This window comes from Myotis daubentonii, chromosome 1 (genome assembly GCF_963259705.1).
Source record: "Myotis daubentonii chromosome 1, mMyoDau2.1, whole genome shotgun sequence".
NCBI classification, from domain to species: domain Eukaryota; kingdom Metazoa; phylum Chordata; class Mammalia; order Chiroptera; family Vespertilionidae; genus Myotis; species Myotis daubentonii.
In genome coordinates this window covers 48087448-48114926 of record NC_081840.1, presented here as the reverse complement: position 1 = coordinate 48114926, position 27479 = coordinate 48087448, and the positions used below count along the sequence as shown (strand labels likewise).

Here is a 27479-nt window from a genome sequence, read left to right as displayed (position 1 = left end):
CAAACAGAGAGACCTAGTTAACGTCTTGGTGTTTATCTGTCCCCCACTTTTCTGCCTCCATGTATGTTTTTAAATTGGAATCCTATAGTGTATTGTGACTCGTTTCCTCGCCCACTTAACCTTCACATCGCTCCAGGTCATCTTGCATCATTTCCTGATGACTGTTCTCAAAAAGACCTAAGTGACCACTGACCAGCAGACTTTCAGAGTCTGCGTGTCCAACACGTGCGGAGTCCCGCCGCCAGTTCCCGCATCTGAACGGGCTGTTCGCGGGAACCGCACCACGCTTTCTCCGGGGCCTGGGCAGCGGTGGGGAGAAGCGCTCTGCGGACCCAGGGGCACCATTCCCAAAGATGCCAGTCTTCCCCACCCCACCCCACCCCAATCCCCCTTACACAGCAGAGGTCCAATTCTGGGGAGCCGGGGTCACCCTGCGGGCAAAGACAGCCCGCGGGTGCCCAGCCCCTTCCCGCGACAGCTCGGCCGGCGCGTCGCCTTCCCCCGCGGACCCTCCAGCACCGGCCGCGGGCAGCGACCCGGGAGGGGCGCGGGAGCGCCAGCGCTGGCCCAGCCGGGTGCCGCGTCCAAAGCGGAGCCGTGCGGAGACTCGCGGGGCCGCGCCGTCCCTGAGTGATGACGCGCTTCCTGCCCTCCCCGCGCTCGCGGGCGGTGCGCTCGCGCTCGCCCTCGGCTCTTGTTCCGCGCCCGGAGCCAGCGGCGGCGGCTGGGGCTGAGGCAGCTGCGGGAGCGGAGCGGACGCCGGGCGCGCGGGGGGACGCCGGCTGCACTCCCGGGCAGGCGCTCTGCAATGAGACAGTAAATGCATCCCCCGGTAAGGCGCACGGCTCACTCGGGTTTTCCTCCTCCTCCAGCTGCATGCACGTTGCATGAATTTCTCGTGTCTTTTCCCTCCCGACAGAAGGAAAATGTGGGTGGTTTTTCCCTTCCTTTTGCCTCTCGCGAGTGATGCCAATGCAGAAAAAAACCCGCAAACCTCCCAGATGTGATGTCCTAGGAGGGCTTTCTGCAGGAAAATAAAAATAAAATGAAATCAATGCACCTGCCTACTGCACATGTATGTTTTACTGCACTCGACCCGGGCGCAGCGGTTTGCAAACAGCCTCGCAGCCGGCGCCCCAGAGCGGATTCCTGGCCGCGGGCAGCCGGTCCCCTCCGGAGCTCCCGCTGGGTTTCCGGTAACTGGGCTTTGAAAAGCGGCCTCGCCCGCCTGGAGTGTCCCCTCGGCCCCGACCGGGCCCCCGTGCCAGGAGAGTTGGCGCGGGCGGAACGGCTTCATTCCAGCACTGGCCGCCCCGACTCCAGCGCCACTTTGCAAACAAGTCTCCGGCCAGGCTTCGGGCACAGACAGCCCGCGGGTGCCCAGCCCCTTCCCCAGTCCGGACTCTCGTACCTGCCTATTCCACGACTCCCCCTTACTTGGCAATTTCGTCACCAGCAAACTGCTGGTCGCTGAGGGACGGGGGCAGCGCCCGCCTAGAGCGAGAGCAGGATTTGGATTCAGTGTTGCACTGGACTAGCGGCGCCTCTCCTTCCGTGGCCCCACGAGCTGAGATTTCGCGCCCGCTGGGACCCGGGGTCCCGGAGACGGGCATTTCGGGATTCCCAAAGGAGACCGAGGAACGACGTTCGAGGGCGCCATATTTTCAGTGGGTCTTGGCTGCGGAGGGGAGGGGGCGCACAGTTTTGGGGCCCGGGAGATAGTGCGGCGCCCCCGCACGAGCGGTTTTCGCCGGGAAAGTTTGGCTCCGAGGCCCGCGCGGAGGCGGCCGCGCAGGGCGAGCCCGGCGGCTGTCCCCGCAGGGGCGCGCGGCTGCAGCGCTCGCCAGGCCGGCTGGGGGTGAGGGCCGGAGCCGCCGTCAGGGACACGCGCGCGGCTCGCCTCCTTCCCCTGTCCCGCCGGGACCGGGCGTTTGGGCTCCGAGGCTCAGGAACACGCCCCTCTCCCGCCGCCCGGGCGCTCTGCCGGAGCCGTGCGCCTGGCGGCGTCCCCCGGTCGGGCGCGGGGTGCAGGGCTTTTCCCCAGCGCCTGGGTTCGCCCGGGCGCACCGCAGGGCGCGGGGAGCTCCCTCCCTGCGGGAGAAGAGGCGCCCCGGTTTGCGGCGCAGGGCCCAGGGCCTGGCTGGCAGTCATCCCGGCCGCAGAGCAGCCTGAGCCTCCTACCGCCTCCCAGGCTGCGGCGGGGACAGCAGGAGCGCCCGCGGCTGCGTGCTCCGCTGTCGCCGCGCTGCCAGCTTGCGCTGGCGAGGTAAGGGGGCGTTTCCAGAAGTTGGGTTTTCAGGTGACGCGTGGGGAAACTTGGATTTTTGCCGAGGTGACTTGGGAAAGGGGAGTTGATTCAGAATCCCTGTGTCTTGTGAAAACTCACCTCCGGTTATTTCCAGAAGATGAGGGAGGAATGAGCTGAAGTGTTGGCGTTGTCCAAGACTCAGCTGAAGACCGGAGGGAGGGAGGTGGTCCTTGCGAAATGGAGCCCCAAATGACAAGCACCCTGGCACTCTTAAGTCCCACTCACTTTGGCGTCTAATAGTACCTGGGTGTGCTGAGCTGTGGCACTCGCCAGGTTGTGCGCTATCGCCCCTCCTCTGGAGTTTGGACTTAGCGACTTCTTAGGAAAGAGTGGTGGGGGGAATCTTTGCTTTTTTAAAAAATGTTTTTATTGATTTCAGGGAGGAAGGGGGGAGAGAGAGAGGGAGATAGAAACATCTATGATCAGGAGACTCAGTGATTGGCTGCCTCCTGCACGTCCCACGAACCCACAACCTGGACATGTGCCCTGACCTGTAATCTAACCTGACCCCCTGGTTCATAGGTTCATGTTCAACCGCTAAGCCACGCGAGAATTTTTACTTTTAAAATAGATTGTGACTTTTGCTTTGCTAAGGGGCAGGGGAAGTGTGTGTTTGCTGACCAGCAATCAACTGAATGGAGGAACGCACCAGCCTTGGCTTCTTACTGAAATGTTGCCACAGTATTTGAGATCATGTCAGCACTTTGGGGCTTCCTCATTGGAGAGGCTTCCAGGGATCACAAAAAGGGAATACGGTGGGAGGAGGGTGGGAAAGCTTCTATCTGGGAGATGTGCCCTGTGATGTCAGGGGCTAGGCTGCTCCTTCCTTGTCCACTTCATTAAGTGCCTCCACTGTGAATGTCAGCCGGTCTTCTGATTCGTGATGTCCATACAAAAACCGAGGAGAGGTCCTGGCTGTGACAAGCGGCCATGAGGAGAGAAGGCACACCTGCGTGGATGCTGGAGTTTTCATTGAGCCCTAGGACTGTGGAAAGCACCCAGAGCCCAAGGTACATGTCTCTAAAATTAGCATTAATGCACTAATTTAGGAGAGAAATCAGTTGCAAAAAGCCTCCATCCATGTTGTAAAGTTCCCACTTGAATCACAGAAACACAGGGCTCCTCAGATGGGGGGAGTCACTGGTTTCCCTCTGCCTTTGTGCCCCCCCTTTTTGGTATTGGTGTTGCACTTCTTCCTCTGCAGGGAAAGTGAGCCTTTTTAGTTGACCTTGTTGTATGAGTACTGGGCATATTCCTTACAGGCAGAGGATCATATGTGTGTGTCTTTAATTCACCTGCTGCTAAAACTATTTGTTCAGGGTTTTTCAAACACTTCCCTAGGTTATTTTTAAGCGAAATCAAGTTTTATAAAGAGGTGTGTGTGCGTGTGTGTGTGTGTGTGTGTGTGTGTGTTATTTTTGAGTCCAGTTTCGCTTATATTTCTAAATTATAGTGATTTCCCCACTCCTTCTCAGCATATCATTAGTTCCTAAAAGCAGTTAAAGGTGGTTATAGGCCCTTGCCCGTTTAGCTCAGTGTATAGAGTGTCAGCCCTTGGACTGAAGGGTCCTGGGTTTGATTCCGGTCAAGGGCATGTACCTTGGTTGCAGGCTCAAACCCCCACCCTCTAAAAATCAATGGAAAAACTATCCTCGGGTGAGGATTAACAACAATAACAACAACAAAGATGGTTACAGGTGGTAAACAATATAAAATTTTAACAACTGTGCACAGAAAAAAAATCTATACATCTACAGATGTTTATTCATTTAGCATTATGTTTTATAACTACATACATGTCACATGTGCATGTGTTAAACATCCTATAAAACAAAAGCCCAGCAATCAAACAGCAGAATGACCAGAATGACCGGTCGACCAGTTGCTATGACGCGCGCCGACCACCAGGGGGCAGATGCTCAATGCAGTAGCTGCCCTCTGGTGGTCAGTACGCTCTCAGAGTAGGAGTGCTTTCACAGTGGGAGTGCTGCTTGGCTGACAGGGATGAGTGGTACTTCCACAGCAGGCCGATCCCCGCAGGCCATGTCCACCCAACCAGTGCACGAATCCTGTTCACCGGGCCTCTAGTTATATAATAAAAATTAACTTTAAAGGGGGAAATTTTTGCAGTAAAGCTGAAATAGTTCTACTATAAACCTTTTAATCTGTATTCCCAAATTTTCTACTGTAATATTTCACTACTAACATTCTTTATTCAATTTATTTAAACTAAGAAAAGTTCACTAATTTATCCTATCCACCCTCACCCCCTGCAACCACCAATTTGTTCTCTGTATCTATGAAATTTTTTTAATTCACATATAAGAAAGATCATATAGTATTTGTCTTTCTCTGTTTTATTTCATTAAGCATAATGCCTATGAGGTCCATCCATGTTGTCAGAAATGGCAAGATTTCTTTGTTTTTTTCCTTTGGTGGGGCTAATCCTTACCAGAGGATATTTTCCCTATTGCTTTTCAGAGAGAGTGGAAGGGGAGGAGAGGGAGAGGGAGAAAGAGAAACATCGATGTGAAAGAGACACATGGACTGGTTGCCTCCCAAATGCGCCCAGACCAAGGGGCAAACCTGCAACTCAGGGACACGCCCCTGCGGGCCAAAGCTCTAACCACGTAGCACACTGGCCAGGGCAGTATTTTATTTTTATGGCTGTATAATAATCCCATTGTATACAGAGGTGGGAAGAGTAGGTTTACAGTTGTGAGTACACACAAGTTTATTCTTGTGTTATTGTTTATTAATTATTGTATTGTTTATTGTTATTATTAACCTACTTTTGCCCACCCCGGTATATATACACCACATTTGCATATATATAATTTTCAACTACAGCTGACACAATACCACGTCAGTTTTAGGTGTACAACATAGTGACCAGACATCTATAATGAAGTGATCACCTTGGCAAGTCTAGCATCCGACAGTATACATAGCTATCATGATACTATTGACTATACCCTCCATGCTGCACTCCATATCCCCATGACTGCTCTTGTAATGGGCAGTTTGACATCTCAATCCCTTTCCTGACCTATTCCTGCGACACCTCTTCCCTCTGGCAACCATCAAAATGTTCCCTGTATCTATGGGTTTGTTTGTGTATTTTTTTCTTTAGATTCCACATGTAAGTGAAATCCTAGCGTTTGTCTTTCTCTGTGTGACCCATTTCACTTAGCATAATACCTTAGGTTCACCCATGTTGTTGCAAATGGCAAGATTTTATCATTCTTTTTTATGGCTGAGCAATATTTCACTGGATATATGCACCACATCTTTTTTCCCATTTGTCCATCATTGGACACCCAAGTCACTTCTATATCTTGGCCATTGCAAATAATGCTGAAATGAACATAGGGGTGCATAAGTCTTCGTTAATGTTTTGGGTTTCTTTGGATAAATACCCAGAAGTGGAATTGCTGGATCATATGGTAATTCTATTTTCAACTCTCTGAGAAACCTCCATACTGTTCTTCACAGTGGCCACATAAATTTACAATCCTACCATCTCTCCATCCTCACCAACACTTGTTGTTAACACTGTTGATTTATTGATGATAGCCGCTCTGACAGGTTTGAGATGACATCCCACCATGGCTTTTCATTTGCACCTCCCCAATGACCAGCTACATTGAGCATCTTTTCATTTGTCAATTGGCAGTCTGCATGAGTTCTATGGGGGAATGCCCATTCAGGTTCTCGGCCCGTTTTTAAATAGGACTGTTAGTTTTTTTTGGTGTAAGTTGTATGAGTTCCTTGTAAATTTTGGATATTGACCTTCTCCCATTCAGTAGGTTGTCTTTTTGTTTTGTTAAAGGTTTCCTTTGCTGTGTAAATACTGTTTAGCCCCATTGGCTTATTGTTTCTTTTGTTTCTTTTACCTGAGGAGATACATCCAAAAAAATATTACTGAGAGCGAGGTCAAAGATTCGCTCCCCACGTTTCCTTCCAGGAGTTTATGGCCTCGGGTTCTATATCCAAGTCTTTCATCCATCTTGAATTTACCCATGCATCTGGTGCAAGAAAGTGATCTAGCTTTACTCCTCTGCATGTGTCCACCCAGTTTTCCCAATACATTTATTGAAGAGACTATCTCTACCTCACTGTATATTCCTGCCTCCTTGTCATAGCGTCATTGACCATATAGGTGTGCATTCATTTCTGGATTCTCTATTCTGTTCCCTGGATCCATGTGTCTGTCTACATGCCAGTGCCATGCTGCCTTAACCACTATAGCCCTGTAGTATATAGTTTGACATCAGGCAGTGTGACACCTCCAACTCTGTTCTTCCCTCCCAAGATTGCTATTCAGTGTCTTCTGTGGCTCCAGATAAACCTAGGGTTATTTGTTCTAGTTCCATGAAAAATGTTATTAGTACCCTGATAGGGATTGCACTGACCCTGTAGATTGCCCTGGGCAGCATGGACTCTTCAGCAATGCTGATTATCCCTACCCAGGAGCACAGTGCCTCCCTCCGTATCTGTATCCTCTTCAGTTTCTGTCCTCAGTGGCCTAAGGTTTTCCAAGCGATAGGCTTTTTACCTCCTTGGTTAAATTTCTTTCTAAGTATTTTATGTTTTTTTATGCATTGTATATGGTATTGTTTCCTTAATTTCTCTCTCTGATAGTTCTTTATTCATGTATAAAATGCAACTAATTTCTGAATATTAATTTTGTATCTTGCTACTTTATTGAATTAATTTAAAGATCTAATAGTTTTTTCGTGGAATCTTTAGGATACTTGCAATAGTATCATCATCTGCAAACAATGTCAGTTCCACTTTTTTCATTCCAATTTGGATGCCTTTTATTTTGTTTTCTTGATGATTGGTGTGGCTAGGACTTCCAAAACTATGTTGAATAAAAGTGGTGAAAGTAGATATCCCTGTCTTGTTCCTGTTACTCAATGGGAAAAGCTGAAAGTATTGAGTATGACCTTAGCTGTGGGCTTATCATATATGGCCTTTATTATGTTGAGGTATATTCCCTCTATACCTATATTGCTGAGAGTTTTAAAAAAATATATTTTTATTGATTTCAGAGAGAGGAAAGGAGAGGGAGAGAGAGTGATAGAAACATCAATGATGAGTGAAAACTGTTGATTGGCTGCCTTCCGCACGCCCCTTACTGGGGATTGAGCCTGAAACCCAGGCATGGGCCCTGACCAGGAATCAAATCATGACCTCCTGGTTCATGGGTCGACACTCAAACCCTGAGACACAATGGCTGGGCTGTTGAGAGTTTTTTAAAAATCATAAATGGATGTTGAATTTTGCCAACTGCTTTCTTTTTGCATCTATCAAGATGATCATATGATCTTTATCCTTCATTTTGTTAATGTGGTGTATCACAAGACTTATTTATGGGTGTTGAACCATCCTGTATCCCTAGAATAAATCCCATTTGATCATGGTGTATGATCCTTTTAACATATTGAATTCGGTTTACTAATATTTTGTTGAGGGTTTTTGCATCTGTGTTCATCAGGGATTGGCCTATAATTGTGTGTGTGTGTGTGTGCATGTGTGTGTGTGAGTGTGTAACATCCTTATCTGGTTCTGGTATCAGGGTGATGCTGGCCTCATAAAATGTGTTTAGAAGAGTTCGGAAGTATTGGTATTAATTCTCCTTTAAATGCTTGGTAGAATTTATCAGTGAAGCTGTTTGGTACTGGACTTTTGGTTTGGGGAGGTTTTTCATTACTGATCCAATTTGTTTGTTTGTAATCAATCTGTTCAGATTTTCTATTTCATCATGATTCAGTCTTGGTAGGGTGTATGTTTCTAGGAATTGATCTATTTCTTTGCTTTTCTCTTAACTAATAATTTAATTTCAGCCAAAGGGATGCTTTATTGGTAGATAATTGTTCATAGTGGTCTCTTCTGATCCTTTGTAACAGAGATGTCACAACTGATATCTTCTTCTTCTTTTTTTTTTTCTTCTCTTACCAAGTGTTATAAATTGTGCTTTGTTGCCTCTTGCCTGAATCTTATTATAACTTCATGGCTTGATCAAAGTTCCTGCATTAGTTTTCCTATTAAGAAGATTTTGTAACTTCAAAAGGTTAGAAAACCCCTATGCATTTTGGAGAGTTGCCTGCCGATTTACCAGGCTGTGTGGTGTGTGTGTTGTGGTGCGTGTGGCATGCCCAGACTCTTGGGACAGTGTCTAAAACTTGTGATCTGTGACATTATTGCTCCAGAACTTTTGAGTCATAATGTTTGCTTGGAGATTTTGGGTGGTGTTTGGCCAATGCAGGAAGTACTAAAAAAGTGTTAAATAATTCAAAGTTATTTTTATTGGGTACAAAAAATGTTAAAGACAAGAAGGAAAACTTAATAAGCAGGGCCAGAATTACAGCTTAACATATCCTACTGGTGCCTTTTTAATTACAGTTCTTTCCCCCAGAACTTTTTAATCTTATTACTTTTATACTTAATGAGGAGACTAGTTAAAACATAAACCAAACAGAACTATTACAAATAATGGGGATAAATGGTGGGTATAACCAGATGTTTTGCCTAAAGTTAAAAGAATTAAGGATCTGAACTCTGTCAAACTTGCCCTGCAGGCCCTCCCCACATCTCCTTCCCCAATAAGCAAGAGATTTTGAAAGGGGAAAAAAAAATCTGTTGAGGGGGTGGACTTGAGATAAAAAAACAAAAAAGAAACAGAATGTTTAAAGTTGGCTTCTCCAGTCCATTGACCATCCTGACGACCTGGGCGTAATGGCAGATGCCATTTGAATGACAACTGGTGGACAAGGCTGAGTACAAAATGTTTTGGTTCTAAGAGCCTTTATTTATGTGTCACTCTGAGTGTTAAGGCTGGGCTCATTTGCCACCCATTACACAGTGGATTTCAGAGTCAGTGCCAGCACTATGGCTTTGCTTTTCTCTTAACCAATAATGTAATTTCAGCCAAAGTGATGCTCTTCTGAATATGTAGAACAAGTAATGAATATTTGTATTTCCTTTTTACTCATCTAACTGCAGTCTTAACAAAATTCTCCATGTCTGCCATTCACTTATTCAGCAGTTGTTTTTGAGGGCTTGTCGTAGACTTCATGCTAAGAAGACATCCCCTGCCCTCACCCTACACACAATGTTAGGCAGCAACATTCTTTGTGCTTTATGTATCTAATAGATTGGGTGGGATGAGGGTGTGATTAAACAGCACTTCAAGGATAGCACAATAATAGGATGAGCAGAGGATGGGTATGAGCAGTTTCCAAAAGAAGAAATGCTAATGGTCCATAAGTGTGATTCTCAATTTCCATAATGGTCAGGGAAATGCAAGTGAAAAAACAAAGAGATATTAGTTTTCTGTCCATCCCATTGATCCACATTTTAAAGGTTGGTAGCATTCTCTGTTGGATGTTGGGGGGCAACTCTCGGACTCTCGGTGGGAGTATGAATTGTTGCAGACTTTAGGGAAAGCAGACAGTTTCTGTGAAAGTTTGGAACATGCATGTCATATTTGGAGTCCTGTCTTACAGAAAACAAAAACTCAGCACATAAGGATCTCTGTGTGAGAATGCTTATTGCAAGATTATTCAAGTAAATAAACTAGAAGCAACATGAATATCCATCAGTAGAATGAATAAAATAGAGTATACCTTTACATCCATACCGTGGATTGCTTTGTGAAGGGTGTTCACGATATACAAATGTAAATAAAATGAAGTTGCAGAGCATCATATATAATATGTTCCTATTTCTGATTTAAAGAGAAGCAGCCCTATTTGTATGACCTTGGAGAAAGATGTGGAAGGACATGCAAAACTTAATATTGTTTAAAATGAGCAGTGGAGAGTGGGGGTGATTAATTTGCTCCATTTACACCTTGAATGGTTTATTTGTTCAAACATACAGGCTTTTCTATATATAAAAAAAACACTTTAAAATATTATTTGGGTAATGAATAGGTAACTCATCCGGAACCATTTTTGGAAACAGAAACTGGTCAGTATCTCTGATGCCTGCAACCATTTTTTTTTTATTTAATCTCTCAGTTAATTATATTCTAAAATCCTGAGTCTCCCAACTTTTAGTAAATTTCTTCAGTGTAAAGCGTGGCTTCAGGAAAAGCTGTTGACCTCAAGCCCCCCAGGAGAGTAGTGAGCATAAGAGATCACAGAAGCTCTAGCCAGCACTCTCTTCACCCTCCTCGGAGGGAAGACCATGGTGGTCCTTGGAGCAGAGGTCTGACACGTAGCAGCACCTGGGCATTCCCCTCTGAGCCCCAGAGAGGCCAGTTTCACTGTAATGGCTGTGCTGGCACTGGAACCCAAGTCTCCTTCCACACTGTCCCGAGCTTAGCTGATTGCTCCGCCTGGACCATTCTCAATCCTGCTTCTAATGTGATTTTTGGAACTTGATAAAATGTATGCGTTCTTGGCAGTTACTGTTAAAACCAAACTTTCAAAAGCAGGGGAACCTCCCTCTATATTAAAAAAAGTACATACCACGTGACCCTATGCATGCTGGCGGGGGACCCATGGGGAGCCAGGACTCTGCTGCACAGTTTGAAAACTGTGGCTGAGATTCACAAGCTAGACGGCGTCAGAGTCACTGGAGGGCTTGGTAAAAGCCCAGATTGTCCAGCCAGAGTTTCAGAGCCTCTGGGTGGGGTCTGATAATTTGCATTTTTAATAAGTTCTCAGGTCATGCTGATCTTGCTGGTCCGGGAACCACACTTTGAGAACCACTGGTTTAGAGAAACCGCTTCCTCTGTTTTGCAGAATCTGTGTTCTCATCCAGTGCTCTGCCCTATCACGGCCGAAAGTTAGAATGCCAATCACAGCAAGATTGGTCAATTTTATCAATTTCACCAAGCTGGGGGAAAATAAATGTTTAAGTTATAATACTTAACTGTTGTCTTTATCTGTTGTAGGTGTTTGTGGACTTTAGTGGTATTTTATTTTATTATTATTATTATTTTAAATATATTTTTATTGGTTTCATAGAGGAAGGGAGAGGGAAAGAGAGGAACATCAATGATGAGAGAGAATCATTGATCGGCTGCCTCCTGCATGCCCCCCACTGGGGATCGAGCCCACAACCCAGGCATGTGCCCCTGATCAGAATCGAACCTGGGACCCTTCAGTCCGCAGGCCGATGCTCCATCCACTGAGCCAAACCAGCCAGGGCTTAGTGGTATTTTATAGATAGATATATGTGTTTAATCAGCAGTGTAAATCAAAGTCCATGGATATTGTTTTAACTATTCTGTAATGGATTCCCATGGGAAAGTGGAGAGGACTGTTAGAGATTCTCTGATTCCAGTTTTTTGCTTTTTCATCATACATACATATATATTTAAGACTTGATGTCATTGATTTAATAAAAAGTTGGCTACTTGTGAAGAATATTGTGAAGAAAATGGTGAGCATATGATAAATGTTGTTTAAATTGCATTGTAATCTGATCATTTGGCACGTTTTTGTTTTGTTTTTGGAGGAGATAAGTGAATAGCCATTAATTTCAACAAGTGTTTATTACGGTGTTGCCAGAGGGGACACATTTCTAATAATGCTTATCAGTGACACATGAGCGCTTGCTTCCCTCGGGCCCCTCACTTGTATGGACGCCTTTGAGAAGCTTGGATGACACAAAGCTCAAGGACACTATATTCCCTAAAAGGCTCCCCTCCGTAGTACTAGCGGATTCCCTAATTCCAAAATTCTTTAGTAAATAAACACTTGTTCTGTTTTTAGCTACTTAATTTTAGTGCGTTTTATTCTTTTCTAATGCTTTTCACATGTAAGTTATAAACAAAGCAGAATTGGCCACAGTAGTGGGGTGCATGAAAGCACAATGGGAGGGAAATTTTCCTGAAGGAGGTCACACTTAAGCTGAGCCTCATAGGATAGGTCTCTTCTGCATCCTGGCTGCACAGTGCGATCACCTGGGGATTCTGATTTAGTTGGTTTGGATGGGCCCTCGGCCTTGGTGGGTAAGTTGTCCAGGTAACTCTGATGTGTAGCCAGGGTAGAGAAGAGTCATGTACAGTCATCTGGGTCACCTTGCTTCATTCCTTGAAGATTTTATTCATCTGGCCCACAGTCCCTCCCCCCATCAACATTTTTGGTAACTTGAACATCTATATAGCTTGTCCACCCAACTCAGTCCCTTGACCAACTCTCTTCCAGTTATCTTTTTCTCTACCCTACTTCAGCTGCTCCTCTCCTCGTTCTCTCTAGACAACTGGTTCTCAGCATTTTTGCCCCCCGGAGTATATTTGGCAACGTCTAGAAATATTTCTGTTACAACTTGAGGAGGGGAAGGGGTGCTGCCGGCATTGAGTGAGTGGAGGCCAGCGATTCTGGTACACACCCTGCCATGCGCAGGTCGGCTCCCACAACAAGAACTGTGTGGCCTAAAACGCCAGCAGTGCCACGCTGAGAAACCTTGCCTCAGTGTCCTTGAATTTTTATGTAACCCCAACTTACAGGAGAAATAACATCTTATGTGATGCCCTCATGCAAACACACATATACAACTAAAACAGGTTTCCCAGAGCAGTATTTACCCTTACTAGGTATAATGTACTTACACTTTTCATTGTTTCATAAAAAAAAACGGGGATCATGATTCACAAAGTTGATTTTACTGCCCACTAAACTTGCAGCTCATTTGAGAAACATGATGGTTGTAAACCAATAACTGTACCTCCACCAACATTTGACAAGCATTCCAGGCTGACCCTCACCCTTTCATCTACTTTCCTGTAGCACCCAATTCCACCTCGTCTTCACCCTCAACCTCGTGACCCTTCCACTTTTGTTGTCCATCATCCTTCTCCTGTCCTCATCACCGCCCTCTGCCCCCAGCTGAGGGACTTACATACCCTGCCAACTCCCTTGACCCTTCCTCCCTTCATCTTCCTTGAGAAAACCCCACCCCCTGCCCACCCTGCTCCCGCCCCAGGCTGAGGACCCTGGGTGGAGAAAACATGTGGCCGTCTGTATCGTCTTGCACTTGATTTATGACCACACACCTCCAGGGGACTCTTGGCACAGCTGGGTCCACTATGTTTCTGTCCCCACCCCACTCTCGGCTGATGACCTGGTTTATTTCACTGAGAAAAGGACGCAGTTAGAAACTAGTCTCATCATCTGCCCACGCGGAATCTGGAAGCCTCCCTGTACCATGTGCACACGTGCACTGTAACCACATGTGCGGTGGCCCCGTTCTCTGTGGGCACGCAGGCCTTTCGCTCATCACGCATCCCCCGTTTCCCCCTCTGCCGGATAATCCCTGTGAGGAGCATGCCTGTGGTTGCTCATCAAGGAAAAAGCAGCAGCAGCAACAGCAGCACCTCTTGACCTGATGTCCCAGTCGGCTGTCCTCCCATTCTTGGGCTCTCCCTTCCAGTACCTACGAGTACTTCTGAAAGGATTGTCCTACTCTCTGCTCCGTTGCCTCCCCTCTCATTCTGTCAGGAACCCACTCCAGTTCAGCTTTCGCCCCGTCCCTTCACCAAAGCCCCCAGTGATAGCCAGGCGGCCCACCTAGCTGCCATCTTCTGCCGCCTCTCAGGATCAGTTAGCCAGCTGGTCGCGCTCTCTGGGGGACACTTTCTCCACCTGGGTCCCACGCCACCGTCCTCAGTGGGCTCTCGTCCTGTGTCCTGGCCGCTCCAGCTCCAGCTCTCCTGCCGGGTCTCCTCTGCCTAGCATGTGAAGGTTGGAGGCGCTCTCTCACACGCCACTTTGTTTAGGAGTCAGCCTCAGTGCCACCTCCTCAGAGGTGTCCCTGGCATCCTCCAGCCCCCGCTCTCAGCCTCTTTCTATTTTGTTTTCATATCATTTATTGTTCCCTGATATTATATCCATGACTCCCTTATTGTGTGTCTTATGCACTAGATATAAGCTCCATGAGAGAAACCATCTTTGGAACTGTGTCCCCAAGTGTCTAGCCCAGCACATAGTAGGTGCTCAACAAAAAAATTTAAAATGAGTAATTGATGAAGAAAACTTGCTGGTTACAGAAGCTAGCATTGGATGAGGAAAAGTAAACCCCAGATGCAAGCTAAGGAAGAGAGAATTATGTGGAGGTGGAAAAGCAGTGTCTCAAGGTCACGTGTCGGAGTTAGGGGTTCAAGTGTTGAATGCGTGAAGCACATCCTGCTAACTACTTGTTGAGTGACGGAAGGCACCTGCAGAGAACAGCTAGATGGAGACAAATGGTTGCCTCTCTGCTTTTATCTCTGAAGAGGGCACTTAAGCAGTCTGCATGGTAACTTTTGTCACTGGGTTGAAGATGGTAAATTGGCTTGTCTGAAGGGTTTCGCATTGACCTTGATGTTCTGGTGAATTGTTTTGGTGCATCACTTGTCCCCAGAATCCACTTGACGGCACAGAGCGATGTCTCCTTTTCCCCCCACGGCAGAGTGCGTTCCCGCAGATCCGTGCGGCTGTCCCAGGGTTCCCTCAGCACTGCTCTCAAGCAGCCAGGTTAGACAGCCCCAAAGCTTTGGTGCTCAAATTCAAACTCCTCTCTTCTTCGTTTATATTGCTTCAAGACAGCCCCACTTAATTACGTCAGTCTGGGACCCAGTTTGATGTATATGAAGATATTTCCTGAGTGTGGCCCCAGGTCACGCTTGGTAAATCTTCAAGGGGAGTGTGGATTATTCCTGGGTTTGAGAGATTACATCAAGGGCACTGTAAGAGGCTTAATGTTCTCCTTGAAGGGCTCTCTATTGGGCGTAGCACCTGTCAGTCCTGGGCCCTGCCCCACGGGGTTAAGGAGCCCTCCCTGTGGGAGAGAGATCAGCGAGGTCATCAGGAGGTGCAGGCTCAAAGCAGCTGGGTTCGGCACGTCCAAGAAGAAGAAAGGGTGGATGTCGTTGTGGGACATCTTAGAATGGTTTGAGGAAATTTATTTTTAAAAATGGGATGCCTGAATTGTTCTAGGTCAGCCTTTCCCTTTGGCAGGGAAAGAACTGTGGCCCAGAAGGATGAGACTTTCTGGGGCTACTTGGCAAACCTGGCACTGGAATCTCACATTCCTGACCCCCACTGGGCACTCTCTCCTTTTCTTGGGATGTCCACCTGGACCCTGACTTTAATTCCTGGCCAGGCCTGCATGGTACCTGGACCTGCATGTGCACCAGAATGACCAGGGAAGCTCCTTAAAAAATGCTGCTTCCTAGCCCTGGCCGGTTTGGCTCAGTGGATAGAGCGTCGGCTCACAGACTGAGAAGTCCTGGGTTCAATTCTGGTCAAGGGCACATGCCTCGATTGCAGGCTAGATCCCAGGTCCTGGTCGGGGCGCGAGCGGGAGGCAACCAATTGATATGTATTTCTCACATGGATGTTTCTCTGTCTCTCCCTCTCTCCACTCTCTCTAAAAATTAATAGAAAAATGCTCTGGGGTGAGGATTGACAGCAATAAACAATTTAAAAACAAAGTGCTGCTACCTGAACCCCACCTAACCTGCTGACATGGAATCTCTGAAAGGGGGACCCGGACACCTGCTGTTTTTTTTAAGCTCCCTAGGGAGGCTCCTAGGACAGGTGGCCCAGGCGGAGTCTGTGGTGGGTAAAGGTAGCCAGGGCATGGCAGACGGTCACCCTGCAGGGGACACGCCTGCTGGCTTTGCACAGTGCACAGACATGGCTCCTTTCTCACGCAGGACAGCCATCTCAACAGGGTCAGCCTGCCTCTCCCTCACACCCCCTCTGGTTCCTGAATGAGACCAAGTACGGTCCAGCTTTAATGCATATTGAAAGGGCTTTTTATTTTCTTTGGGGCATTTTCCCAGTGTGTTTTGTCCCACTTCAGCGAGAATAAAAGCTGCATTCCGTTTAAGAAAACCATCTCCTTGAGGGTTTTGGTGGGTCCGCTGGCTGAGGGTCCCTCGTCTGGATGCTGACTGTGGCTCCCCAGCTCTCAGGCCGGCTGGAAGCCAGGAGGGAACCGTGAGTGCTGTTCTGACGGAAGGAAGAGGGTGTGAGCTGGCTGTGCAGGGGTAGGTTCGGACAGTTTAATCGGGATGGTAAATCACTCGCCGGTGAGCTGCAGATGTTGTGACAGTTGCTCCAGTCTCAAGACTGCACAGCAAACCCTGCGGTGATGCCCTGCTTCCGAGGGCTGCCTCTCTGATGGGCCTGACAGGAGTTTATCCGGAGCCTTGAGGACGTGCGTGGTCAAGATGTTAGAAGAAGCCCGGTGGAATCCGAGAAGCATCAGGTGGCCCAGTATCCCTCACAAAAGAAACCAGAGAAGAACACTTTCCTCTTTAATTGCAAACTGACAGATTGTTTGAGTTTGCTGGGACTGCTGTAACAGTATCACAAACGGATGGCTTAAACAACAGGAATGTACTGTCTCAGTTCTGGAGGCTAGAAGTCTGAGGTCAAGGTTTCAGCAGAGCTGGTTCCTTCTGAGGCTGCGAGGGAAACGTCTGTGTTAGACCTCTCTCCTTGGTGTGTAGCTGGCTGTCTCGTCCCTGTGTCTGTTCCTATGTCCAAATTTCCTCTTTTTATAAGGACGGCAGATGTAATGAATTAGGGCCTGTGCCGCGCTGGCACGGCCAAGGGTGATCCCGAGTGGGGGTGATGAAAGGCTTAGAAAAGACAGACATGAGAACGAAAGCTGGGTCTCGGTGGGACGCTGCCCTCTCTGATGGAGAGACAGCGGCGACGCCCACAAGCCGTGTCTTTATTTTATAGCAGATGCCACGAGGCAAAGTAAGGGCGTGATCAAGATGTTTACAACATTCTCATGGGTTTCAATCCCACTCCACTACATGCACCTGAACTCTGTCACTCAGGCACGTGGGGCCACGTGTTCAGACCACAGGTTCAAGCTCACAACTATAACTGTTGGCTATAATTGTGCTGGGGGGGCCCTGCCCTCCAAGCTGGGACTTGCACGTGGCAATGAGAGGACTGTGCCCTCTCCTCAGTCCAAGGCTTGAACCTGTCCAAATACTCTGGCCGCGCCCCACAAGGGCCCACCTTAACGTTTTCCTTTTAATTTGATTACCTCTGTAAGGACCCTATTTCCAAATACGGTCACATTCTGGGGTTCTGGGGTTTTGGAACTGCAGCATATCATTTCTGAGGGTACACAATTCAATGAATAACACAGATTGTTGAACTGATTTGTGCCTCAGAGTCTGAATCTGATATGGAATTCTTGTTAACAAAGTTACCTTTAAAAAATACATTTTTATTGATTTCAGAGAGGAAGGGAGAGTGAGAGAGAGAAATATCAATGATGAGAAAGAACCATTGATTAGTTACCTCCTGCACGCCCCCCCCCACTTGGGATTGAGCCCAAAACCTGGGCCTGTGCCCTGACTAGGAATAGGACCGTGAATGCCTGATTCCTAGTTTGACTCTCTACCACTGAGCCATGCTGGCCGGGTGGAAAGTTACCTTTTTAGGCGAGCATAGTCAGCAATAGCTGAGGAATTCTGCACCTGACAGTTTTACTGAGCTATACTTGGCATTTTGCATTGTACTAAGGCATTGCATATATATTGCTATTATAACAACCCCGTGAGGCAGTTATTATTATTTCTACTTTGAGGAAGTTGACACATACCAAGGTTTACACACTAAATACTGGGTACGTTGGGCTCAAGCTCAGATTTTCTGTTCCATGTCATAGGTTTCTCCCCAAATACCAGTGATCCTCAAACCTTGATATGCATAAGAATCTCCTGGGAAACTTATAAATGCAGATTTGGGAGGCTCTCCCGAGTCCTACTGAATTAGAAGATGAGGTTGCAACCAAGGAATCTGTATTTTTATTGTTTCCCCTGGAGATTTTGATGTTCTCCCAAATGTGAGAACTAATGTGCCCTAGCATGGACCCAATAGTTAAGCAGGAGGTGGGGGGGTGGGAGGGAGGGGGGCAGAGAAACCCACCACCACCACCAAGTTCCCATTTGAATTTTTTGTCTGCTGGCTTTCATGCAAGGTCCCTGGAGGCATCAGGGGAAGGTGCTGGCTAGAATCCATCAGGGGGCCCTTCTGATGCAGTATCCCTGCTGCTATACTGATGGGCAGGGTCTGAGCTCTTTGCCTGCCCAGGCCGTGCTATCTGTCCCTTGACTAATGGAAAAGAAATCTGGCTTGAACTTTCTGTGCTCCTTGCACCACAGTGGGGAGGTGGTGGGAGGTAAGTTGAGATGGTGTGGTAATGAACATTGCATGCATTATCAATGCAAAAATGAAAGCAGCAAGAAGACAAGACAAGAAAAAATTGTGGTTAGTAAGTATTTGTCAGTTTAAAATGTATTCACATTAAAACACGCTGGCGCATGCATAGTGTAGAAGAATCACCTGGAGAAATGTTTAAAACAGGGATTCCAGGGCCCCACCCTCAGAGATTTTCTTTCTAAGGTGGGACTCAAAAATTCTGAGCTGCCAGTCTGGTGATCACACTTGAGAGCAGGCAACCAAACATTAATGAAAGATTAACGCTGTGTAGTTCATTTGTTCATATTGCAATGGCAAGCTCTCTGAATAATGAAAACATTTTAAGCCTGGACCATTAGCCTGTAGATTATAGCCCACACTCAGGATCAATGTCCACATTACCACCATCTCAACTTTGTTTTCATGATTATACTAGAGACCTGGTGCATGAAATTCGTGCACTGGGGTGGGGTGGTGGGGAGGGTTGTCCCTCAGCCCAGCCTGCACCCTGTCCAATCTGGGATCCCTCAGGGGATGTCCGTCTTCCTGTTTAGTTCCCTCCCCTGCCCCCCCTCCCCTCCACTGCCCTCTCCTGTAGGCCCAGTCACCCCTAACTGCCCTCCCTTGCTGGCCTGATTGCCCACAACTGCCCTCCCCTGCCGGCCATCTTATGGCTATGGGCGGCACCATCTTTGAGGGCATGACGGTCAATTAGCATATTCCCTCCTTATTGGCTGTCAGCCCCCCCATCTTTGCAGTCTGCTGCTCAGTCATTTGCTTGTCCTTCACTAACCCCCCTGCTGGCCTGGTCGCCCATGCAGCCTGTTCGGTCATCTGTTTGGTTGTGATGGTTACTTAGGCAGATAGATAGATAGATAGATAGATAGATAGATAGATAGATAGATAGATAGATATAGATAACAAAAGCACATGATCTCTTAGCTAAGGCTGCATTTCTTAGATCACCACATCAGAATTACCTGGGATTAAGGTTAAACACTATAGCTGCCTAATCCCTAGAGATTCTAATTTGGCAGGTCTGTGTGGGGCCCAAGATTATGTAGTTTTCATAATCAGAAGATTCTTAGATACACTGAAGTTTGAGTGACACTGAGCTAGGGCTTAGAAATCAGTTCTGCCTTTTATCAGTCACATAGCCAAGGTTAAAAACACTGTTAGATTGTTTACAGCAGCATTTGTTCCCTTTGGTTTGTAATGCAGCTTTCTGGTCTGAAGTTACCAGGACCTCATTCTGCAGTGGAGATGTAATTTTAATGGATTGGGAGAGTTCTATTGGAATAATTACCTCCTCCCTTTTTTACATAAGCTTATGCAGTTCATTTAAAGATACATCCTAAAACAAGCCAAAACAAAAGTTATGTTCCTTGTCCAGGTAAATTCCGTTGGTATGTGACATTTAGTAGAGATTTTTGGACTTACTTCAAGGAGGCTTTGTGGTTTTAAACTGCACCCGTGCTTTAGGATGGCCTTTGGTAGAAATATGTTTGTTTTTGGGCTCTGTGTGCATATTTAATAAAATTGGTAAATGCTTTCATATAAGAGGGGGTGGTCTGGGCTGAGGGACTCTTCTATTAGTAAAGGAGAGTCAGTTGCATTGACCAACAAATAGATCGTATACTCTGTGCTCCATGCCTGGCCTGGGAGGATTGGGCCGAAATCAGCAGTCCGACATCCCCTGAGGGGTCCCGGAGTGTGAGAGGGCACTCTGCAAAGTTGCTGTCGCTCAGCAGCTCCTGCATTGAGCATCTGCCCCCTGGTGGTCAGTGCGCGTCCCTGTCAGCCGGTCAGCTGGTCGCTTAGCCTTTTATATACATAAATAGATTCTTGAAAAGTTATAGATAAATAAATAATTTTTAACACTGTAGCAGGAACTGTATGTGTTTGTCTAAATTGGTAGAACTATACACTTAAAAGAATGAAATTTACTATACATAATAATACTTCAATAACTGACAAAAAATATCAGGGGAATATGTCACTTTAGCCATTCTTTTTGTGAATTCATTTGCCACGTGAATATTCCTTTTGTGATGCAAATGTTCCATACTTGTTTGAACACTGTTCTGTGTGCTTTATTTCCATTTATGCTTAGTTGGGTGGGAGGAGTGGAATTGGCACAGGGCTACTGAGGGATGGAATTGGCCTCTTATTCATTCCTCTGGCTCGCTTACTTCTTAGCACCACATCTGGTGTATGGTAGTAGTCCACAAAGGTTTGGGGATGAATTAAACCATCATGTCGTGGAGAAACTAAGATGCAGAGAGACCAAGTGGCTTGTCCAGATGTGAGGGCAGCATGGCCAGGAGTGGGCAAAGAATCCTCAGGCCTCTGGCTCCCAGGCCAGCGCCCTGTCACCTTCCTTCTCCAACTTATGCCTTGTAAATTCATACTTTATCAGTTGGGGGTCGTACACCAGGGTTCATCTGTATGCTTGTGATTTTGGAGGCAGCCTGTTATCATGGAGGAGACCTCGCTTTGGAGTCATGCATCAGCTTGGCAAATCGTTTTCTGAGTGTCTGCGAGGTGCATGGTGGATGCAGCTTGGAACAAAGCAGACCCGAGCCCTGCCCTCATGGGAAGCACAGTCTGGGAGGACACCCATGGGCAGGAAGCAGTAAAACAAACCAGAAGGAGAATGAGTGTTGCAAAGGGTCACATAGGGGAGACTGTCCCACAGCGGCCACCATTTACATGTGACCTTGGGTGAGTTTTGTAACCTCTATAAGCCTCAGTGTCCTCATCAGTAAAATGACACATAGTCTTTACGTCGTGAAGTTGTTACAAGGACTCAGTGAAATGATGCCTATGAAGAAGGCAGTGCCTACTTCTGGGCACATGGCAATTAGCTGTAATTTGTTGGAGAGGGTGAGTCCATGGATGTGTATGTTTCTCATTTTGTGCTGCTTTGGCTCTTGTAGACAACCTCAGGATGGGAGTTTGATATGCTTATTTTTCCTTCTGTGTGTTGGATCGTCTTCAGAACAGTGGGGAGCTCTATTGAAGGGCTGTGCTGGTTGGTTTTGCTCATTGACTAATTAGGTTGAGGCAGGAGCAGAGCTTTTTAACACTAGATTGCCCAAGGAAGTCATTTTGACTGCTTTTTAATTTCAATTAGAAAAACAATTATGTATATAAGGACACAATGTCTTAGAATTTTGTGACTTTTTGTACAACATATAAATGCGTTTATTAATAATTGTAGTTACCTCCCCCTCCTTCATTTCCGGTATATATATATGTGTTATACCTATATTGCCCAAAAGCAGTCATTTTGACTGCTTGGGGGAAATTTTAAATAATCAAATGACTCTTATTATTGAATTGAGTAAATTTCTTATATGACCAGTTTGGCTCTGTATTGAAATAAGTTTTCATTTTTTTGATTACCGTCACATAACATACAAGTACATGATAAATTGTCGATACTTGATAAGTTGCAGTTGCTCAATAAGCTAAACTAGTACTTGTTATTCAAATCTTTATGCAGTGATACTTGTTCTAATAAGTTGTTTATTTTATTTCTTTTGCCCCCTAAATTCATGAAAGAAATGTCGAATAGAAGTGAGTTATTGGAAAAGCTAAGGAACATAAGTGAAGAGTGCTCCAATATTATTCTTTCACAATGCAGTCATTTTGACTGCTTTTGGGCAATATAGGTATATACTAAGTTTCAGTCTTTCTAGTGCTAGTCGGGGAGCTGGGCTATGGTTACAGGTGTGTGGAGACAGCGATGCCCCCAGTCCAGCTCAGTCCTCAGGGCTGCCAGAGCTTAAGCCCTACGGAGATGATCCTTTTCCAGGCATGCCGGGACTTGGGAAAGTTTTGGAGAAACTTCAGCTCTCTAGATGTGCTCTACAGGGCTTCCAGAAGCAGGTGTTAGGTTACTAGATTTTAAGTTCACTGAAGAGAACAATGGAAAGGAAGTAAGGGCACCCACGGGCTATGTGGGAGTTTTAAATGAGAGATGCAGATGACAAGACCAGGGTTCCCAAAATTCCCTGATAATAATGCCTCCCTGAGTACTTGCTCAATTACCAGCTCAGCAGCCTGCCCTGGCCTGGGTTGGGGCCTTGGAGTCAGTTGCCGTTTACAGTTGGTCCATGGACCAGCAGCAACATCAGCATCAGCACCGCCTGGGGAGCTTGTTGGGCACCTCTGGCTCCACCCAGAACGATGGACTCAGAATCAGCATGTTTAATAGGATCCTGAGGCGAGTGTGTGTGCAGGGACACCTGGCAACATTTTAACCAGTTAGCTGCCACGCGTCCAAGACGGAAACCAACTCCTCATGCCATGATATTTTGAATTTAATTTAAAAAATCCGCCGCTTGCATCTATAGACGCTTATGGCGTACAAAGGATTAAACCAGCGAGGTGACAGGTGACAGGTCTGATGACCTCTTCAGAGGGGAGGGACAGAAAGAGATGGTAGGCCAGGGATTTGACCTCAGGTTCCTGAGTTTCTGACTCCAAATTGAGTGCTTGTCCCACATCCTCTTGACTGTGGTTCTTACTGACTTGGGGTCTGTCTCCCGTCCGATGTCAGGGTCATCACCATTCTGTTAATGCCGCACCCGGGAAGAATGATGCCTGCGGACAGGAGGGCACTGCTGGGATCACCCGAGTGGTGGTCCATAAATCTTGGCCTCTATTTACCCTGTTACGAGACCTTCTCACTGTCCCTGGGAGAAGACGTAGGTCCAAATGTAAGAGTCGGCCATGTTGAGTTCTTGGAGACCTGTGGCAATTTGCATCATACCACTGATGGGTCCCTGGAAAGGCGGTTTTATTTCCATCCAAGGACAGCATCACACGGAGTGCAATTTTTCTGATGCTCCTCCAGACGTTTAAATCCTCCTTCTCCAACCACAATGTCAGAGAAAATACCCTGGGAGGTACTTGCCAAATGGCTTGAAATAAGTGCCCAGGCACATTTCTGAAAAGACAATTAGAAGCTTATTTGAGGAACTAAAGGCCTGCTGTGCTAGACATGAGTCGGGGAGAGTTCAGTGCCAATTTGTGAAACTCCCGGGGGCACTTTTTCATCACAGCCCCTGCTCAGAGGAGCTATACTGGGCAAGTGGAGAGACAGCCAGGCTTGGGAGAGTAGAGGGTGGGAGGAGGAAAAGGGAGCAATGTGCCCCAGAGAAAAAGCAACAACGGCTATGTCTCTTCCCAGGAGAACTGGAATCTTTGCAGATAAAATCAGGTGGAAAAGCAAAGGTCATTATAAATTCATCAATGCTTGAATCATATTACTAGTTAGCACTGGTGTTGTGGCTGGGAAGACTCTTTAGGAAACTGAGCTCTAGAGAGTTCAAGGACTCTGCCAAGGTCATACACTGGGCTAGTGGCAAAGCCTGGGTCGGGGTCCGGGGATCTTGGTTCACCTCGTGCTCTGTCCCTGTGCTCTGCTGCCTTCCCTCTGCGGAGGAAGATGCTGAGATGTGAAACTTTACAATGATTGGATCCAGATGTGCTGGCTTTAAATCTAACACGGTGGGGTGTTTTTTTTCTTTCTTTATGAAATAGAATATTTTAATGTGCTAGTTGCATTTGCTAGTCTTTTTAGCCCTTGCATACAAGGGATAAAGGTCGGGGAAGAAAAATCACAAGCCAGTAAATATCTCTGTTGAAAGGGATGCTTCTCTAGGCTGTTTCTCTCTGCTTGGGGCACCAGATCGAGTGCCGTACAGCACACAGGACCGGGGAGAGCTCTGCACTGCACGTGGGCAGAACATTTGTCTTCAGAGTCAGGGTGTGGGTTCATATGCTCCTGCCAAGGTCTGCAGGGAAATGCATATTCACTTTTTAAAATTAAATTGTGGGAAGGCCAAAACTTTACAACGATTCTTTTAGCCGAAGTAGGGGATCCTAAAGGGCTCCAGTGCAGAGACCCGTGGAGGATGTAGCCGTTTATGATGCCAAATTGCTTGTGTGGAAAATCTAAAGCCTGTAATGTTGATGCCACAGAGTTTGGCCTTAGATATGCGTTGCTCTGGTTAAAAATGGTTGAATGTGTATGCCCATTTTATGTTGTCCACTAGGTTGAGTTTTAAGGGGAGCCAATTCCTCCTTTCGTCCAGGGGTCAAGGGGCATGTGGTTAAGTGATTAGCACATCCGGCTGCGGGGGTCACAGCAGCTGCCTTGGAGAAGTTGGGCTTGAGCTGGAGGTCAAGTGCCCTGAATTTTGGTGCCCTTCCATGTGTTGTTGGCTGCATCATCCAGGCCATTGCAATGTCTCAATCATATGTCATATTGGGTGAACTCAGTGAAGCCTTAACCAAACATATATAATTTGTTGAGAAATTAAATTCTTTTGGATTATAACAGCAGCAAGTAGTCAGTGGTGCCAGAGATTTAATTTGCTTTGGAAGCTGGAGGGAGATTCCATGCTTTGAGTCCTGTGGTAGAAGACTAGCATTGTAGGGGAACTGGGTTTGAGAACCAAGGGGCTTTTTTTTTTTTTTTTAAAGGCAGACTGCCATGTGCAGCGCCTCATTTGGATGTGTCTGGGTCTTGGAAGCTTGACTACCCTACGTTCTCCTACAAATGGACCTTGAGAGCTTGTTTGGAGGTTCTAGCAGGGGAGCGCAGCTACTCGTATACCCTTGACCAAAGACCGGTCCTCTCCTCTGGGGGGAAGGTCGTCTTCTTCGACCGAGTGCGCAGCTTCCGGAGGGACGCACATGGATCGGTGAGTGAGGAGGGGGACACCCGCCTAGCCAGCCAGATCAGCTGAATCAACCCTGGCGATCAATGGGGTGACAGATGTCGCAGCCAGATCGCCCTCACATCTGAGAACCATGGGGCTTTAGTTTTACTACTAGGTCAGTTCGATAAGAAGCCAGGGTCTGGCTCTGTCGTTCCACCACTGGCTGAGGTGCTGTGTTAAGCAGGTCTACTCCCAGTGTGATCCTGGGACCAGCAGCCTCAGCGACACCTGGGAACTTCTTAGAAAGGCAGAGTACCCAGCCCAGCCCCCGCCTACTGAATCATAACTCGTGGGGTCGGGCTTAGGAACCTGAGTTTGAACAAGTTCTCCGGGGTATTCGGATGCACCCCAAGGTCTGAGAACCACTGCTATGTGGCCCTTAAGCTGTTTGGATGTGCTGTTGTCCGGTGGGTCCTTTTCTAGAGCATTTCATGTTCAGCTGGTGCCTTGTTCTGGCACCCCAGGCCAAGTCACTGGGGTAAATAAAGTTAGATTTCCATTAGTGCTCAGTACTATTTAATCACAGCCTCACAGTGACAGTCAGTCCAGCTCGCCCCTGACTGGGCTCTGCAAAAAACATGTCCTGGTTTGTGACTCGAGAAGGAGTCAGTTCAAGCACATTTCCTCTCGAGGATGCCTTTGACAGTCACGTTCCAGCCAGGGCTAGGCACACATGGACAGATCCGAGGGAGGAGAGGGTGAGAGCTTCAGAACCGGCTGAGGGCCTTGCAGGGAGACCGGTTTCCGCTGAGGAAATATCTCAGGTGTTTTCCACCTATGTTTCTGCAATAATGTTTGATGAGCATTCTTCTCTTGAAAGGCCTTTTTCATTTTAACCTTTGAAATAGAGCTCTCTGTTTGAGAAACATTTCCTTGTGGAACAAATGTTTCCAATGGAAACAAACTTGAGTGTTGAGATAGTATTGATTTTGACTTTGAGGGAAAAGAGTTAAAGGTTTCCATTCATTCAGGCCTTGCCCTGTGCTGGGGAACATACTGAACAGAATGAGACCGGATTCTGGCACTGATAGGGGTCACCCAGAGAAAGGCTGTCCTGGGAGAGGGCACGGTGTGTCCTAAGGGCTGGATGTGCCAGGAGTGATTGCCTTGCTGGAATCTGTGGTCCTCGGTGTGTGTACGAGCTGATCTAAGAGACTGTCCCTAAGTGGTGTTCAGAAGACCAAGTCCCATTATATTTTTAGGATCTCTGAGCTAGTCATGGGGTGCCTCTCTCCGTCCATAGGGTAAATTACATAATAAAACCATAGTTGTAACCCATTTTAGTTGAAGATGGCTTAAAAATAACTTCAAGGAGGTCACGGCTAGATGGAGATGGAAGTGATTCTGTGAGGAGTGTTGGGGAAATATAATTAAAAGCAAAATCTCCCCCCAATTCAGCACACCTCTCCACAAAGGTAGAAGAGAAAGAAAAACAATTTTATTTTGAATCAGTATTAAACCAGAATGGGATGTGTAGCATGGCCGCTGCAAGGCTCACCATGCTGGAGATTGCAAAGGTAGAATCTTACTCTTTTAATGGGTACAATGTGTCATAGTCATGGCTTCAAGATAAAAATTGTTAACTTTATCATGCCTTTACTACTGGAGGTAGGGCTTATAATTTGGAGTCCAATTGAAGGCTGCAGTTTGGCTCACATCCTGCCAGGAAATGGGGAGATAGAGCGTTATCTTCCTTGATAATTGCATTTCAAAGAGGCGACTACTTTAGCATTTGACCTTATAGGAACAGCCCTGCCCTTTTCTTTTCTTTTCTTTTCTTTTCTTTTCTTTTCTTTTCTTTTCTTTTCTTTTCTTTTCTTTTCTTTTCTCTTCTCTTCTCTTCTCTTCTCTTCTCTTCTCTTCTCTTTTCTTTTCTTTTCTTTTCTTTCTTCTCCCCTCCCCTCTCCTCTCCTTTTCTTTTCTCACCCAGAACACCTTGGCCAGGCACTGGTTGCAGCCTGGCTCAGAAATCTAACCAAGCCATACATATGCAGATCATCGAATTACAAACCAGCTTTTGGATTCAAGCTGGGAAGTGCCTTGGAGATGGCATCAGGTCTAGGGGCACCAGCTGGCAGGGCCACCTCCTTCTCCCCCAAGCCAGGAAGATCTCAGGGGACAAGTCTGCATCTGACAGTTACTCTCTGATCTTGCTCTTTGAACCTGGCTCGCCCTAATTAAGATCACCTAATTTATCTCTTTTCCTCCCAACTTACCGCCTTCAACACCTTTGTCTCTGCTTTCTCTTCCAGTCAG

General features: G+C 46.8%; 1 protein-coding gene across 9 annotated transcripts in view; it reads left to right on the top strand.

Moving 5' to 3' along the window:
- Window positions 1-692: 692 nt before the first annotated feature.
- Window positions 693-27479, top strand: part of TLN2 (talin 2) — a 421164-nt gene continuing 394377 nt past the window's right edge. For 5 of the 9 annotated variants that reach the window (XM_059699545.1, XM_059699492.1, XM_059699511.1 and 2 more), the window contains exon 1: window positions 1539-1667. The gene's annotated coding sequence lies outside the window, so the exon portion shown is untranslated. Of the gene's footprint in view, window positions 833-1538; window positions 1668-3097; window positions 3319-27479 lie in introns of those variants that run through there. The other 4 variants (XM_059699497.1, XM_059699520.1, XM_059699515.1 and 1 more) reach the window with 2 other exon arrangements.